At 39.3% G+C, this 14500-nt stretch overlaps 1 pseudogene; it reads right to left on the bottom strand.

The window, feature by feature from the left end:
- Positions 1-14500, bottom strand: part of LOC139725382 (uncharacterized) — a 29086-nt pseudogene continuing 14586 nt past the window's right edge.

Genomic DNA, 14500 nt, shown 5'->3' with positions numbered 1-14500 from the left:
TCAGTGAACGTCCTCCCCATCAACTGCAGCCTGGGGCTGTTCCACTTGCGAGCTCATAGGGGTGCCGGGGTGGGGTGTGTTGGCAAGCAGTTCGGCTGGCGTGCTGGGTGCCTTGCTCGCCCAGTCCTGTGCAGCGGCCCAGTTCATGCTCTTGCGAATGTCAAACAGGTTGATGACTGACAGGCGCTGCAGATAAAGTTGCATTTGGGTTAAGAAAAATTCTTCTTCCCTAAAATGTATACAATAGGCCCCATGCCGTAACCATGATCTTAAAAGTGCTTTTTCATGGAATCATGATTGTTACTGGGGATACAAGGGAACCTTGCTATGACAAGGACCTAAAAACCATGACAACTGCCTTGTTACATCAGGTTTGTACTGTAAATGTGGATATTTTCACACGACTAATTTTTCGCGCTCGGCCCGGTAAGAATCGCGTTTTGCGTGATTTTAATTCCGCCGAATCAAGTTATCAACTACTAGAACATATGGCAAGCAAGAATATTGGCCTGCATTTATTTTCACACTAGTTTCTGGTTGCGCGAAATACGGGGAAAATTTCAACACCGTGAAAATTTCCACTTTAACTCTATATCAGGGCACAAGACAGAGAAATATAAAGAGAGTTTTGTTCAATGCGATCTCTTGATAGCGAGGTTTCGCCATAAACGACCATCTGAGGTGGCCTCTGTGAGCCTAATGAATTCTATAGCTTTCATAAATAATGTGTTTGAATGTAAAATATTTCAACAAGAAGGCATTCTCAACTAAAGCTATTCTGTGTGTCTAAGGCATGTATATAGAAATAGAAATAGAAAGAATTGGAACCTACAAATTCACCTTGTTATACAAGAGTTTTGTTACAAGTAATCTCTTTACAATGAGGTCCCGCTGCTATGACCGAATAAGGTAGCCTCTCCGGCTTAATAAAACCTACAGTTTTCACGAATAATGTATTCTAAAATAAACCAAAACCAAAAGAGAAATGTGGATTGAGTGAAAGCAGCAACATTAGTAGAACACATCAGTGACAGTTTGAGGAAAATCAGACAATCGATGCAAAAGTTATGAATTTTTACAATTTTAGTGTTGGAACAGCTGGATGATGAGAGTACTACAGGTTATGACTTCATGTGTGGACAGCAATGTAAAGAATAAATAAAAAAAAAAATTCCACATAAATTCATTTTTCATGAAAATTACACATTCCATCAACTTGATACAGTGGAAACTCGATATAACGAGATGGTCGGGACCGAGTCATTTTCCTCGTTATAGCCGATATCTCGTTATATCAGTAGGCATCAAAGAAGGCATGACATAAAGACATCAATTTGCACATGTGGGACTACCCATCATCTTTCAATCAATACCGATAACTTGATATTGTGTGTGAGGGAATTACTCACCTTTATGAGTAAGAAGATGTTTTTCGCCAAGGAAATCCAATATCAAGAATGTGTTTCTTATTAATTGTAGATGTTTGAAATTATAAATTTATATAGCTTGCGATTGTATCAAGATTGTCTGTGGATTGGTATGTGGTTATCGTATGGGTGTGTGTTGTGAGGAAAGCTTGAATATGGTCTGCACAATGCTGTGTGTGTATGTGACACATTCTGTATGTACATTAATGACTGCGTGTGTGTGAAGATGGGGAATTCCCTACGTAGAAAGCCAATCACAGCATCAGATTGCCTCACACCTGCTAAACGTCATGATGATGTCATGTATACATATGGCCGTCCCACCACATTTTCTGCATGTATCAGTGTGCGCGCACACACACACTTTCACACGTAAAACATGCAGTGCTAGCTGGAGTGCACTGAAGAAAATGATTATGTGTGTACAAGACAGTTTTTGGCGCATCAAGCTTTACAATATCGGAAGATGATAGCACAGGCGAAATAAAGCTTTACCGAAGGCATGTTGCTTTACCTCGCTATAGCAGGTTTGATTGACTATGTTTTTCTTTGTTTGGAAGTCACAAAATTTATCTCGTTATAGCAGTTATTTCGTTATAGCCGATCTCGCAATAAGAGTAGCATTTTACATAGACTTGTGTGGAAGGAAATTTGGGACCGGGAAAATTTCCTCGTTATAACCGATATCTCGTTATAGCAGTGTTCGTTATACCGATTCCCCTGTACTGACATTTGTTAAGGGTTGGAATTATTCCCCCTGTTTTCTGAAAGGGATTGATAGTCAAGTGCTCTTTCATTATGCCAGCTAAGTGAAAGCATGTTGAATTTCTTTATATTTTCTTTATAATTGTTGTCCACACATGATGTCATATTAAAACTCAAGTACAGTCAAACCTGCCTTAGCGGCCACCTCTCTATAGCGGCCACTGAAAAATCCCCCCGAGAGGAAAGCCATGTTAAAGACCCTGTGTATAGCGGCCACCTGTCTAATGCGGCCAGCGGCCACAAATTTTGTTTCCCGCGGTAGATTTTAACCTGTCTATAGCGGCCAAAAACCCGATGGAGCCGTAGCCGAGCCGATGATTCAGCGTGTTTTTCTGCTTTTTAGCCGTACCAGTCATTCCCAGGCAACGTTCAGTGATTGCCAAAGCTGCATTCATCCCTCATTCAGTCACAGTAATGCACTAGTGTTAAACTTTCTTCATGACTGTGCACATGCTACATGTACTGTGCAACAATTTCATAAACACCGGCATCGTGTTATGCATGATACCCACGTGTGCATACGTACACACATGATATGTACATTGACGTGTAAGTATTTATAGATGTATACAATGATGATACATGTACATGTAGGCAATGCACACTAAGTTCGATTACCTGTCTATAGCGGCCACCTGTCTATAACGGCCACTTTTTACGTATCCCTTGGGTGGCCGCTATAGACAGGTTTGACTGTAGTTTCCTCATCCAGCGGTTCCAACATAAACATTTTAAATATTCTATCATAACTTTTGCATCGATTGTCCGACTTTCCTCACACTTTCACTGATGTGTTCAACTAATGTTGCTGCTTTCACTCAATCAATGTTTCTCTTTGGGTTTTGGTTTCCTTTAGTAACCCTATTTTAACTGGGCTATTTGAGACCAAGTTTCCCCCCCCCCCTTCATATCTCGGCCACCGATCGCGCGATCGCCGCGAAATTTTGCCTAAAGATAGAGCTGGATGTCAACTACAAGATTACCTGGTCATACAATAGAAAAATATTGCCTTTCTATTTTTGATCAATTAATTATGCAAATTTATGCCTAAAATCATATTTTCACCTATAACTCCATTAAAAAGACTGAAGGATTGCTAAATTTTTGTGTCAGAATTCCTCAAGACACATCAAACAATTTTCATGTAAAAAAATAGCACAATCAAAATCAATTTCTTTTGTTTTCTATTGTTTTGTTAATTTCTTATGTATTTTATTGTTTTCTATCGTTTTTTGGCCAAAATTTGTTGCAGGCACTTTTTCAGGCTTATCTACACTAGAATCGATTAATTGCAATGGTTAAAAGTTGAAATAATCTAATTTATATCAATTTAACAAAAAAACAATTTGCATTGGATTTGCACACGATATCATGAATTTGAGCTGTTTTTGGGTTGACATGCATATGCGAAACAGTACGTAACTTCAAAACGGGGTACCCGGACGTCGCAAATTTGATCTCAAAATATGCGGGAGACTTTAATGAAAAAAGTCCTGAAACGAACGGCAAAATCTTTGCGCGTTGCGGAATTGTTGGCGCGAAACGTCGGGAGGGGGGTCAATTTGACCCCCCCAGTTAAAATAGGGTTAAAAAGAAGGCATCAATTCTCATCATCCCAGAGTCTAAAGCATGGAAACAGACATATTTATTGAACAAGGATACATTCTTGGCAGGAAGCGGCGGCAGCTGGAAGATAGACGGTGGTTGCGTTAACCTCAGATGACCCAAAGAACCTGATCAAAGAGACAGTTTAAGTTATTTGGGGTTTTTTTAGTTCATTGTTTCATAATTCTCACAGAGTAGATTGTTGGTAACGTAGCCAATTAAGACACTGACTGTATCAGTAAGTGAAATAGCGATCCCCTTCCTTATCATTACACATTAACACAAGTGAAGTTTTCCATCCCAAACTATTGAAGCTGACAAGTGATAAATAAATATATTTTATTTTTTTCCTTCTGCCCATCTTTTGTTTTCCTCACGTACTCTGAAACCAGACACAAGTCACTCAGTCATATTACTTGAAAGACCCCCGCTTGTCAGAGAGGAAAACTTCCCTACTGCTGTTTCAAACTGAGATAAAATCACATGAAATACATTCAATATCATGTTCCATTACTCACTGCGGCATTGTCTTTGCTCTTATCTACCATGAACATATTTCAAAATACTAAGTATCCATACTTTACATTGCAAACAATGTTTTCCCCCTTTTTTTTCATTTAGACTCGTGTCTGTCAATTGTGAGAGCACCCCAAATGTACATCTTTTACATTAGGTTTTTTGCATAGTGCTAGAAGGAGGAGACTGGTTAATGATGAATGGCTTAAAATATGTGATAGTAAAATGTTAAGACTGACCCGATGGATGGAAATAATGGTGGGCACGAGGGTTGTACAGCTGCCCCGTTCTGGTTGGCATGAACACAGCAGGTAGGCTAATATCTGGAGAGGATGGGGGGGGGGGGGGGAGAAAGAGACAAGAAATTACAGATTGCTGCTCAAAGAAAAAGAAAATTATTGCGGCAAGAAAGCATTCATGGTTGGATAGGTGCAGCATGCTTTATGGACAGGGAAGGCAGAAATCTGTCGGCAGTATTGACAAATCACTAGACCAATCATTTAATTTCATTTAGAGGTACAAAGTATCTCCCTTTGAGTGCATACCTCGACTAAAAATGTCAGATCAAACCCCCCGTGTACAACAAAGACATACATACAGTTCACTTTGTCAAAGTCTTTTCCAGTGAAAGATAAAACTTCCTCATGATTACTTTTTGTGAAGGGCCGATTTTACTTATCTCTACTTCTTTCTTATTTTGTGGAGGTGAGTTTTTGTTTTTTTTAAACAAAATTCAATATATCCAAAATCATTTATGTGTAATTGTTTTTGCAGCAATCAGTCAAGGGCAAGATTTGCAAAAATTTCCACATTGCATAATATTCCATGTTTACAGTGTGTCCAAAATAGACACATACAAAACCAAAATAAAGTGGCAGTTAAAACAAATAAGAAAAGATTGCATGCCTAATAAGAATTAGTTTGTCATCTTAAATTTAAGATGTTAAAAAGCCAGGCTGGTTTCAGGTTACCTTTGGTTGCATCTTCTGGTGTGCCATCCTGTTGGTTCAGCTTGTATTGGCCAGCAAGCTGTTTCTCAATGTGACTGCTGATCTCCGTCTTCGTCTTTTCGTTCAGCTCCTGGCGCCGACGCTCGCTCTCCTCAGTAAACATCCGCAGCCTCTCTAAGAACTGGCAGGTTTGAGGGAAACATCCAAACACAGCCATTTTCATTCAATTTGGGGAGAAATTTCATCAGACAACAGAAATAAACTATGCACATCTATCTATACTCTCTGCCAATAGCCATTCTTGCCTTGGCGTGTGCAATGATAATTCATTCATCTTGCATCATTATATCTTCAATGGAAAATGGTTATCATTAAATACATTTTTGTCTTTTGCCTTTAACGTAGTGGCAATAGTTACGACATTATCATCTGAACAAAAGTATCCATTTTTTAACAAATCAGTTCTGTAGGTTCAACTGCGGACCAACACTATGCATTATCTGGGCTCAATCAGGATAACAGTGAAAGAAGACAATGAATGAAAATTATTAAAACAACGAAATGATGCTAGAATGCATTGCAGGTTTTCATGTTTTCATGACAATGTGACTGAGTAATCCCCCCAAAAAATTACTCTTTGTAGTAATTACACCCATCTACGTGTAAACGAAGGACTATAAAAGGAACCATAAAAGGAATAGTTGAGGAGTGAGAAGGCTGGTTGCCCTTACGTCTTTGGGGAGGTCACTGCCCCACTCTGGCAGCTTGGTGCCCATCTTCTTGGCCTTCCTCTTGTTGGCTGACCGCTCCCTGGGGTCGGGCGGTTGGGGGATGGCCATTTGGCTGTCTCGCCCCGGGCTCCACCCTCGCAGGGCTGACCTGGAGAAGGATACTGGGGGACGCCGAAAAAAACCCAGAATGCTCAAGAGTACCGAGTTCAATTCACTTTATTTCATTCTAGTCATGGACCGTCTTCTGAATATCGTGCATATGTGTTTGTGTAATTAAAAACAAAATGCTGGCACTGTATTAAAGTATGAACAAAAACAAAAAAGGCGACAAGGGTATAGCACAAAATTGACGAGTGTTTCCACTTGTGAAAAGAGACAACAACAACAAAAACAATATACAGTGTACTCCCGTCACAACAAACACGGTTACAACGAAGTTCTGGTTACAACGAAGTAAAAATTTGGGCCGCAACATTATCCACTCTGTGCTTTATTGTTTATTTGTTCGGTTATAACAAAATTTCAATATCAGGAAAGAAAACTGCAGGTCCCGAGAACTTCGTTATAATGTGAGTCCACTGTATTTTATGCATGCAGAGCCATAAGGGCATTAATACTGTCCATTCTATAGAATGAACATTATTCTGCGTCTCATCCGGGATGTACTAGTCAAATTTATAGAAAGTCTGATTCTTTACTTGCTTTTTCTCACAAACCTGTATGGGATGTCATACAAAATGCTCACAAGCAGATAAAAAGAGACAGACAGACAGACAGACAGACAGACAGATTTAGACATACATACAGATTAAGACAGATAGAGAAAGAGACAGACAAATAGGCAGACAGACAATCACACAGGCAAGCAGAGAGATTGCGGGATGAACTGACTCTTCTCTAAATTCTACACACCTGATGGATTTGAAGGGAGTCCACTCAGCATGTTCAGCTGTTCAGTTTGGACAGCTTCCAGTGCTGCCGCCAGATCCCGTATTCTTGACCTGTGAAAAATCCGGATTGGAAAAGTAACTCATTTTGAGAATGATAACTTCTTTATTTTTGACAGGGTGTTATGCGATGACAAAGAAAAATGCATTTAAACGCACCTTTATCATTCAATTTCTTCATATTCAAACTCATAGGTAAAGTAAACGTGTAACATAGAAGTGCCAATTTGCACAGAGCAAGAGAAATACAACCTGCTGTACTTTGAAAAACAAATAAATGTTAGAATCCAACAGTGGTAGTGCATGCTATCTGCCTTTGAATCAACAGAGAATAATTCAAATGTAATAGTCATGGCAATCAGATGAATTTTCTTAACATAGCTTCCCCATAAAGACAGCTTGCTTTCACTGAAAATCAACCACCCACTTGTTCATAGTTAGATCTGTTTGATAAATCCAAGATTAGGTATCACTCACTCGAAATCCTCCGTCAGCACTGCGAGCTCCTGGTTATGTTGCTCTAGCACTATGTCCAGCTCGGCCTTCGATATCATTTCCTGGAGGAAAGACAGAGTGTAAATAAAAACAGACTTTAGTGTGCAGCCAGAATTAATTGAACAAAAATGGTATTAATATGAACACCTCAGACTAAAGAGCACTTTGAAACTGGACTAGCGCTAGCAGGCAGCTTGGAGAAGAAAGGGTGATTTTGCACCTGATAGGCTCACCTCTTTGAGATTTGGTGCAGGTGCAGCTTATATCATGTACGTGCAACATGCTTTCATACAGTAATTCTATTAAGAACTGCATGGGAAATTATGGCAGCTTTTTCTGGTTTATTTTCGCTTTCATAGTTCTTATCGGAATAGTGGTGAAGCATAGTTTGCCCATTAGAATTTGAATAACCCCCTACAAAGAATAATGTACTGTAAAACGAGGAATTTTCGCATGCATTTTAATTTCGCAAATTTCGCGAGCCCCAAAATTTGCGAAATTAAAATGCACGCGAAAGTTTTTGTCTACACTACATGCATTGAACGCCAGTGGCAATTCACGAAAATTTCATGCCACGAAAAAGGCTGTCTGCTCCAATTCGCGAAAATTTCATGCCGCGAATATATCATGTTATACAGTATATTTCAGTAAACCTGTCTGGGACTGCATGGACTATCTGTAACAACATTTTAATCTCAAAGAAAAATGGAAGAGCAGTTTAGGTCTATTCTGGCATGATCTCCGCAAAATGCTATTATGTGTTAGGAGCCTCCTAAAACCTCTGAAGAGCACAGTTAAGATTTCCAGCATCGAAGTGTTTTTCGAACTATCACTCAATGTGATTGATACCCCCACCTAACACTGAGGGAGTTAAATCAAGCGCATTGAACTACTGTAAAACCAGAAATCTTAGTTTGCTCAAAACTTTTGCAAATTTCGCAAAAGTAAAATGCACACCCAAGTTTTTGTTTACATAAAGCGCTTTGAATGCCAGTGGCAATTCACGAAAATTTCTTGCCGCCATAAAAGCCAATGACTCCAATCGTGAAAGTTTCATGCCTCAAATGTCTCTGATTTTACGGTAAACTTTCTTCAGTGTGGGAGAGTTACAGAGAGGGAGCTATACTCACAGGTTTGTCCGACGTGGTGCTGGATCTCAGAGAGAGGGCCGAGAGGCACCGCTCCTCAAACTCCTTGTTGATGCTGAGGTCCTCCTTCCGCATGGTGTTCAGATCCACGCCCGTCAGCTCCTCGATGATCTCATTGAGGGTTGCCGTCTCTGTGGAGGGGAAGGGAGAAGTCTCAAAACTCAGTGTGGATCTACAGGAGTTCAGACTTTTTCAGGCATGATTTCAGATGGCATTTGTCAGAATGTAAGTGAATTTCACTGCTGTTGGAATGCAGAGGAGGGAGATGATGTATGTAGTGTCCCTCTCTCAAAACAGATGGATGAAAGAAAGAAAATTAATACAGAGAAATAAAGACCAAACCAACTGACAAGATGTAAAGCAACCTCTCTTCTAAAGCAAAATGACACAGCTGGTTCCCATCTCTCAATAGATGCATAACAATCACATCTTGGAAAAAAAAACAAACAAAAAAAAACATAATAAAACAAAACAGAATGAAAAATGGTCATGAATGTTTTACTTGTAGGAATGGGAGCTGCCATGATTGTAATCTTGGTGTTGTCAGTCTCTTCATAAAATGTTAAACAGATGACTAATTCAAGGGAATTTAGAGGGGTTAATAAGTAGGCGACTACTACATACCAAAAACAAAACTTTGGCAGAATTTACAATTCTTTTTAAATCTATATGTCGATTGTTGTTCAGAAGAACATCCACACATTTCCACGCGCTATGCTTCTATGAGAACACTGTGGTAATGTTTCAAGAACTAATTTCTGCAAAAAACATGTTTCTCACCTGTGTCTTTCTCAAACGTGAAAGGTTTGTGGATGCGTGTGTAGAAGAAAACAATGGGCAAGGATCCAATTGGTTCCTCTGGGCCCCCTTTGAGTTTGCGACTTGGCTTGATGGGGTAGATGGGGAAAGAATGGGGGACAATGTCTTGGGTCTCCTCCACTGACTCCAAAATCTGAATCTCCTGAGAAAGCAAAAGTAGATAGACACAAGCTGCACATAAATGCTAATATCTCTTAAGTAGAATGAAATGGAAATCAAGCGTGGTTATGTGTTAAAATATGTGTGCAAAACCAGCTGACTCTTCATTATCATGAATAAAAAAAAGCCCAGTCTAGTTTTGATGGCAAGTACAATATCTGCTTCTGGGAAACGCTAGCTTAATTTCATTTACTATGATTGATATTTACAAACTTTTATATTCTACCATGCTGGCAACTTGGAAAGATCTACATGTACCTTGCAAGCAACAATTTCAATCATTTCCCCATAAATATGGCCCTTCACTATTAAAGGATTAGATGAAGTTCATTCATCATGACCTTTGAGCACGAGGATTAAAGTTAATGCAGTATGAATGAAATACTTCCAAATTAATTACCCACCCTCTCTCTAAATAGACTCTCCTCACTGATGTTTTGGTCATAAACTGACTTTACCAGCCAAAAGTCATGTGACCCTTGACCTTGTTATTTGACATTTTACCTCTGTGTTTTTATCAAAACTTGCCAACAAGTAAACAGGTCAGTTATGACAGGGAAACTATAGTTTTGGCCATCTTATTAGAATAGCTGCCTATTAGTTTTTATCTTTCATGGTATCTAATATTTTCAAGCTCAAGTTGTGGTTGAAAATAGAATTTCTATTCAAATGTCAGTAACAATGTTGACCTTTGAACTTGAGAAATTATCTAATCAGTGCATCTTCATGTCTACCTGAGTCAAGCATCACGAATATCCATTAACGGGCATTTCTGAAAGAGTGATAATGAGTTTGGGACAGAAGGATGGACCAACGAACAGAAAACATCAACATGTATTTCCCAGAGCTGCCAAGACTCCCTAATTCTGCAGGAGTCTCCCTGAAAATGTCAAAATCTGTTCATGTCTGAATAAAAGAATATTAAAATTTCCCTGATTTGAGAACTATTTTTGCTCATTAAAATGCATGTAATACACAGATACATGTACCTCCCTGATTGCTGTGTGGAATCTCCTTGATTTGGATGGGGGAATGTTGGCAGACCTGATTTTGTTTCATTTTGAGGTAGAGGAACACACATATCAATAAATGTGTGCATTTTTGGCCGCCAGTGTGTTCTGGAAAAGTACAAACATGATATGGGTAAATCCAACAAGTAATTTTTCAATTTGACAAGAAAAATAGGTTGGATATTGAATGATTAATATTCTTACTGTACAACAAGGAGTAAACTTCTCTAACTTTATTTGCAGTTTCTTCTAAACACTTAGATTCCAATTACAGCTAAGCAATGAGAAAAGAGAAGGTAACAGTCACTATATACCTCTCCCCTCAGGTCTCCTAGATCGATGTTGCCCATGGCAACCAGCTCATCAAGGTGTCCCTGATGCACTCCCAGTTTGACGGGCACCTCCCCGCCCAGCGACGTCGTGGTGGAGCGGCCCGACTGGATCCTCTCATCCAGGTCGTCCCTGTCCGCATCGCCTTCTCCACTAACTGGCAAGCGAGGGGCCTGGCACAAGATGACAAGCATAGGCCATTTCGTAGTTTCACTTTGCACATGAGCAGGAAAAGGGTTATTGGCCGTAACAGGCATGTAGGTTTTTAAATTCACTGAGATAAGCATTTGTGATGTAATAATTCTTCACATATTCTCATAAATAGTGCTTGCCAACACATCCATCTGACAGCAACAAAGTGTTCATTAAAGTCTAGTTATTAGGCAATAATGACAGAAAAGAACTGTTGATACATTTAATACAGTCAAAGCAAGGAATGGATGCTTCCAACTGATCACTTGTCACTTGTTAGTTTACTCAAGTACATTTTCTGTTTGGACATATGAATCCCAAAAATTGTTACATCGGGCAAGCCTATCTGCACTATGTCGCTTTGTAAATGAGTGAAGTGCCTGAACAACTGAGAAAGACAGAAAAGTCATTTTCTGACATGTGCACATAAGTTTAAAATACAAAATAGTCTATCGGTAATCAATGATATCAGAATGCACAGCATGCATGCACCAATCTCCTCTTGGTTGTATTGCTTCTGAAGTATAATCTCTTTTTTTTTCCTCACAGAAACTGGTGAAATCTATCTGTAATTGGCAGACAGTGTCATGAAAGCTTAGAGTGTAATTCCACACTGTGCTCAAGTGGCTGCAATACAATACAGAGAGCAATCTGAGACACTCAGAATGGTATAGGCTGTATCAAAATCAAGCTAAAAATAAGAAAGGGTTTCAAAATTTCCTACAATTTTACAAATCAGTGGTATACATCACAACCACATGATTATTCACACACTAGCAAGGGTGATCAATGATGAGATCACTTGAAATTTCCAGTTTTGACATTAAGGATAATGTTTCATACTGTTACTTGTCGTTGTTTGTTTGTGTGTGTGTGTGTGTGTCTGTCTGTCTGTCACTGTTATTTTAGTGGGCTACAAGTACTGTTTTTTTGTTTATTTGTTTATCTATTTATTTATTTTTTTTTTTTATTTATTTTTTTTTTTTTTTTTGGGGGGGGGGTTTCAGTGGGTCCCTCCCTTTATCATTTACTGCATATTGTCTGCTTTATAAACACTTTGATTATCTATTACATTGGGTGATTTAAAGTTGGGTGTTAGTGCTAGTGCTAGTGCTAGTGCTATCTCAGCACTAGCATCGGCGATAAAACTGAACTTGAAATCAATTGGTGTTGGGAGGTTGGCCTCAAAATTATGATGCATTTCTGGTTGCTAGTGCCAGGCTAAGTAGATGCATGTTTTACGTGCAAAGTCTATGCTGATGCAATGGTCGCCTATACCGTACGTAACATACACAAACACTCCAGACATGGTTATATAAATCTGAGCCTGGGAGCAGAATTAAGATAATTGTGTTTTAAAGAAGGGATGAAATTTGTGGCATTTGAATCAGTCTTTCTCATTATGTGTCTAAAACTAAGCAGTCATGGCTATATCTTTTGATATTTAACTATGTGCCATCACTTTTTTCGTCACACAATTCCCGCCGATATTGCGGTGGTGCGATGCTAGCACCTAGTGTTGGGATCGATAATTTTGATCACTATCGCTTCACTAATCTGACTGTCAGTGTTGTAGCTCGATTTAAGGCTGTTATTTGGGGGCTAGCACTAGCACTAGCACCAGCACTGAACCTGAAATCACCCATTGTATCACTACTACAAGGTTATACTATTATAGTTGTATACTCTGTTCAGTTCACATTGTCTTGTTTTTCTCTGTTACAAATGAAAGTGAAGTGGATGTTATGTATTAGTCGAAAAGTGAAAATAGACTTGAATTTGAATTTGAATTTGAATATGCTGGTATGATGAGGCGTATCCTTTGCATCTCATCGTTGTAGTCTAGTAATGATCTAGCAAGCTTTCTTAATCTAAGGCCTGATCTTTAACTTACAAAGGAACTTTTGTCACCTTGTTTGCCACATTTGAATCTCTGCAAGCAAATCTAAACATGGTAAAAAAAAAATGACTCTACATTATATCTACTTTGTTGCTGTTTCATTATCCTCTGTTCTTTCTGTTTTTATTGAGGAAGTGATTTTTTTTTATTTATTCAAAGTAAACTTTATGATACCTCTGGTGTCTTGGTGTCTTTACTTGTCTCAGGCTGCTGGTTTTCCTCTGCCTCCTCCTTGATTGTCAGTGGGTCCTCCATCTCAAACAGTGGATGGTCACCAAGAGCAAAGACAAGATTCTGCCACCTAAATTGAGGTTTTAAACAGGCAATAAAGTTATGTTTATAATCTGGACATGTATTCTAAATATATGAATATACATTTTTCTCCCTCATATAGCATGATTAGAATCTTAGTCTTTCCTGCCGATGTGAATGGTGATATTCATTGACATGAAATTACACAGGCAATGAAAAGATAAACAGGTACATGTATGTATGTTTTGCAGTCATTAATCCAACTCTTTTGATAGCCCTCGTTTGGTCTCCCAGATTATGAAGTGTTTTCCCCCTCTGTGACTACAGTTTATGGTTGAATAATATTCACACATTGACATAAACAAGTACTGGCTGTACAGTTGGAAAGCAGTTTGTGGATCCCATTAAAGATGGAAAAGCAAGGTACACAATTTGTGATATGCCGCCACTTTACGTCATGACACATGCCTTCCTTGAAGAGTCTTATTTTCATATCTACCCACTCTGAAATGCTTGTGGCAAAGCCTCTTTCCAATCCCCATTTGTTTGATGATTTCATAATGATACGGCCACGATACGATCGGCTTGCCACCGTACCAGGGCAACTACCCCCGCGGGCAATTACCCCCAAGCTAATTACTGGTTAGTGATAAGGTTAGAGTAAAGATTAGGGTTAGGGTTAGGTTTAGGGTTCAGAGTTTGGGTTAGGGTTAGGATTAGGTTCAGGATTAGGATTAGGGTTAGGGTCAGGGAAAGGGTCCGGGGTAATTGCCCAGGGGTAACTGCTCTAGACCCCTTGCCAGTCATAGCTTGTGTAAAGTGTATTCAAAGTATAGAAATTTATTGAGAATGAACGTTTGGATGCAATAGCTAATTACTTGGCTCTAAGAATTAAGCATCAATAGGGCCGCCTTCCCTTTGAAAACTTCAGCAAAAAGGTCTATTTCATGCAAGAATTTCATCACTGTTGAATCAAAGGACCAGGCTCACTCACCTGTCGTCAGGCTTGGTCTCTGCCGGCACCTGTAGGGTCTCTGCCTTGGGAGACTGGTTGCTGTTCCCAATCTTGCTTCCAATCATGCTGCGGCCCCGGCCAGATCTCTGCTGAGATCTCCGTCCACTCTTCTCTGTAGATGTTAATCACAAAAGATGTTTCACAGGCTGCATTCGCCAGAGACTCTTATGCCAGTTGAAGTCTATGTCATCTGCATTCTTTTGCTTTTTGATTATTTTTTCTCTTCCTTCAGTTATAAA

Source organism: Diadema antillarum, unplaced genomic scaffold (assembly GCF_040938485.1).
Source record: "Diadema antillarum isolate AM-2024a unplaced genomic scaffold, OU_Dant_1.0 seq00000035_RagTag, whole genome shotgun sequence".
Taxonomy (NCBI): Eukaryota; Metazoa; Echinodermata; class Echinoidea; order Diadematoida; family Diadematidae; genus Diadema; species Diadema antillarum.
This window is presented reverse-complemented; position numbering and strand designations above follow the sequence as displayed.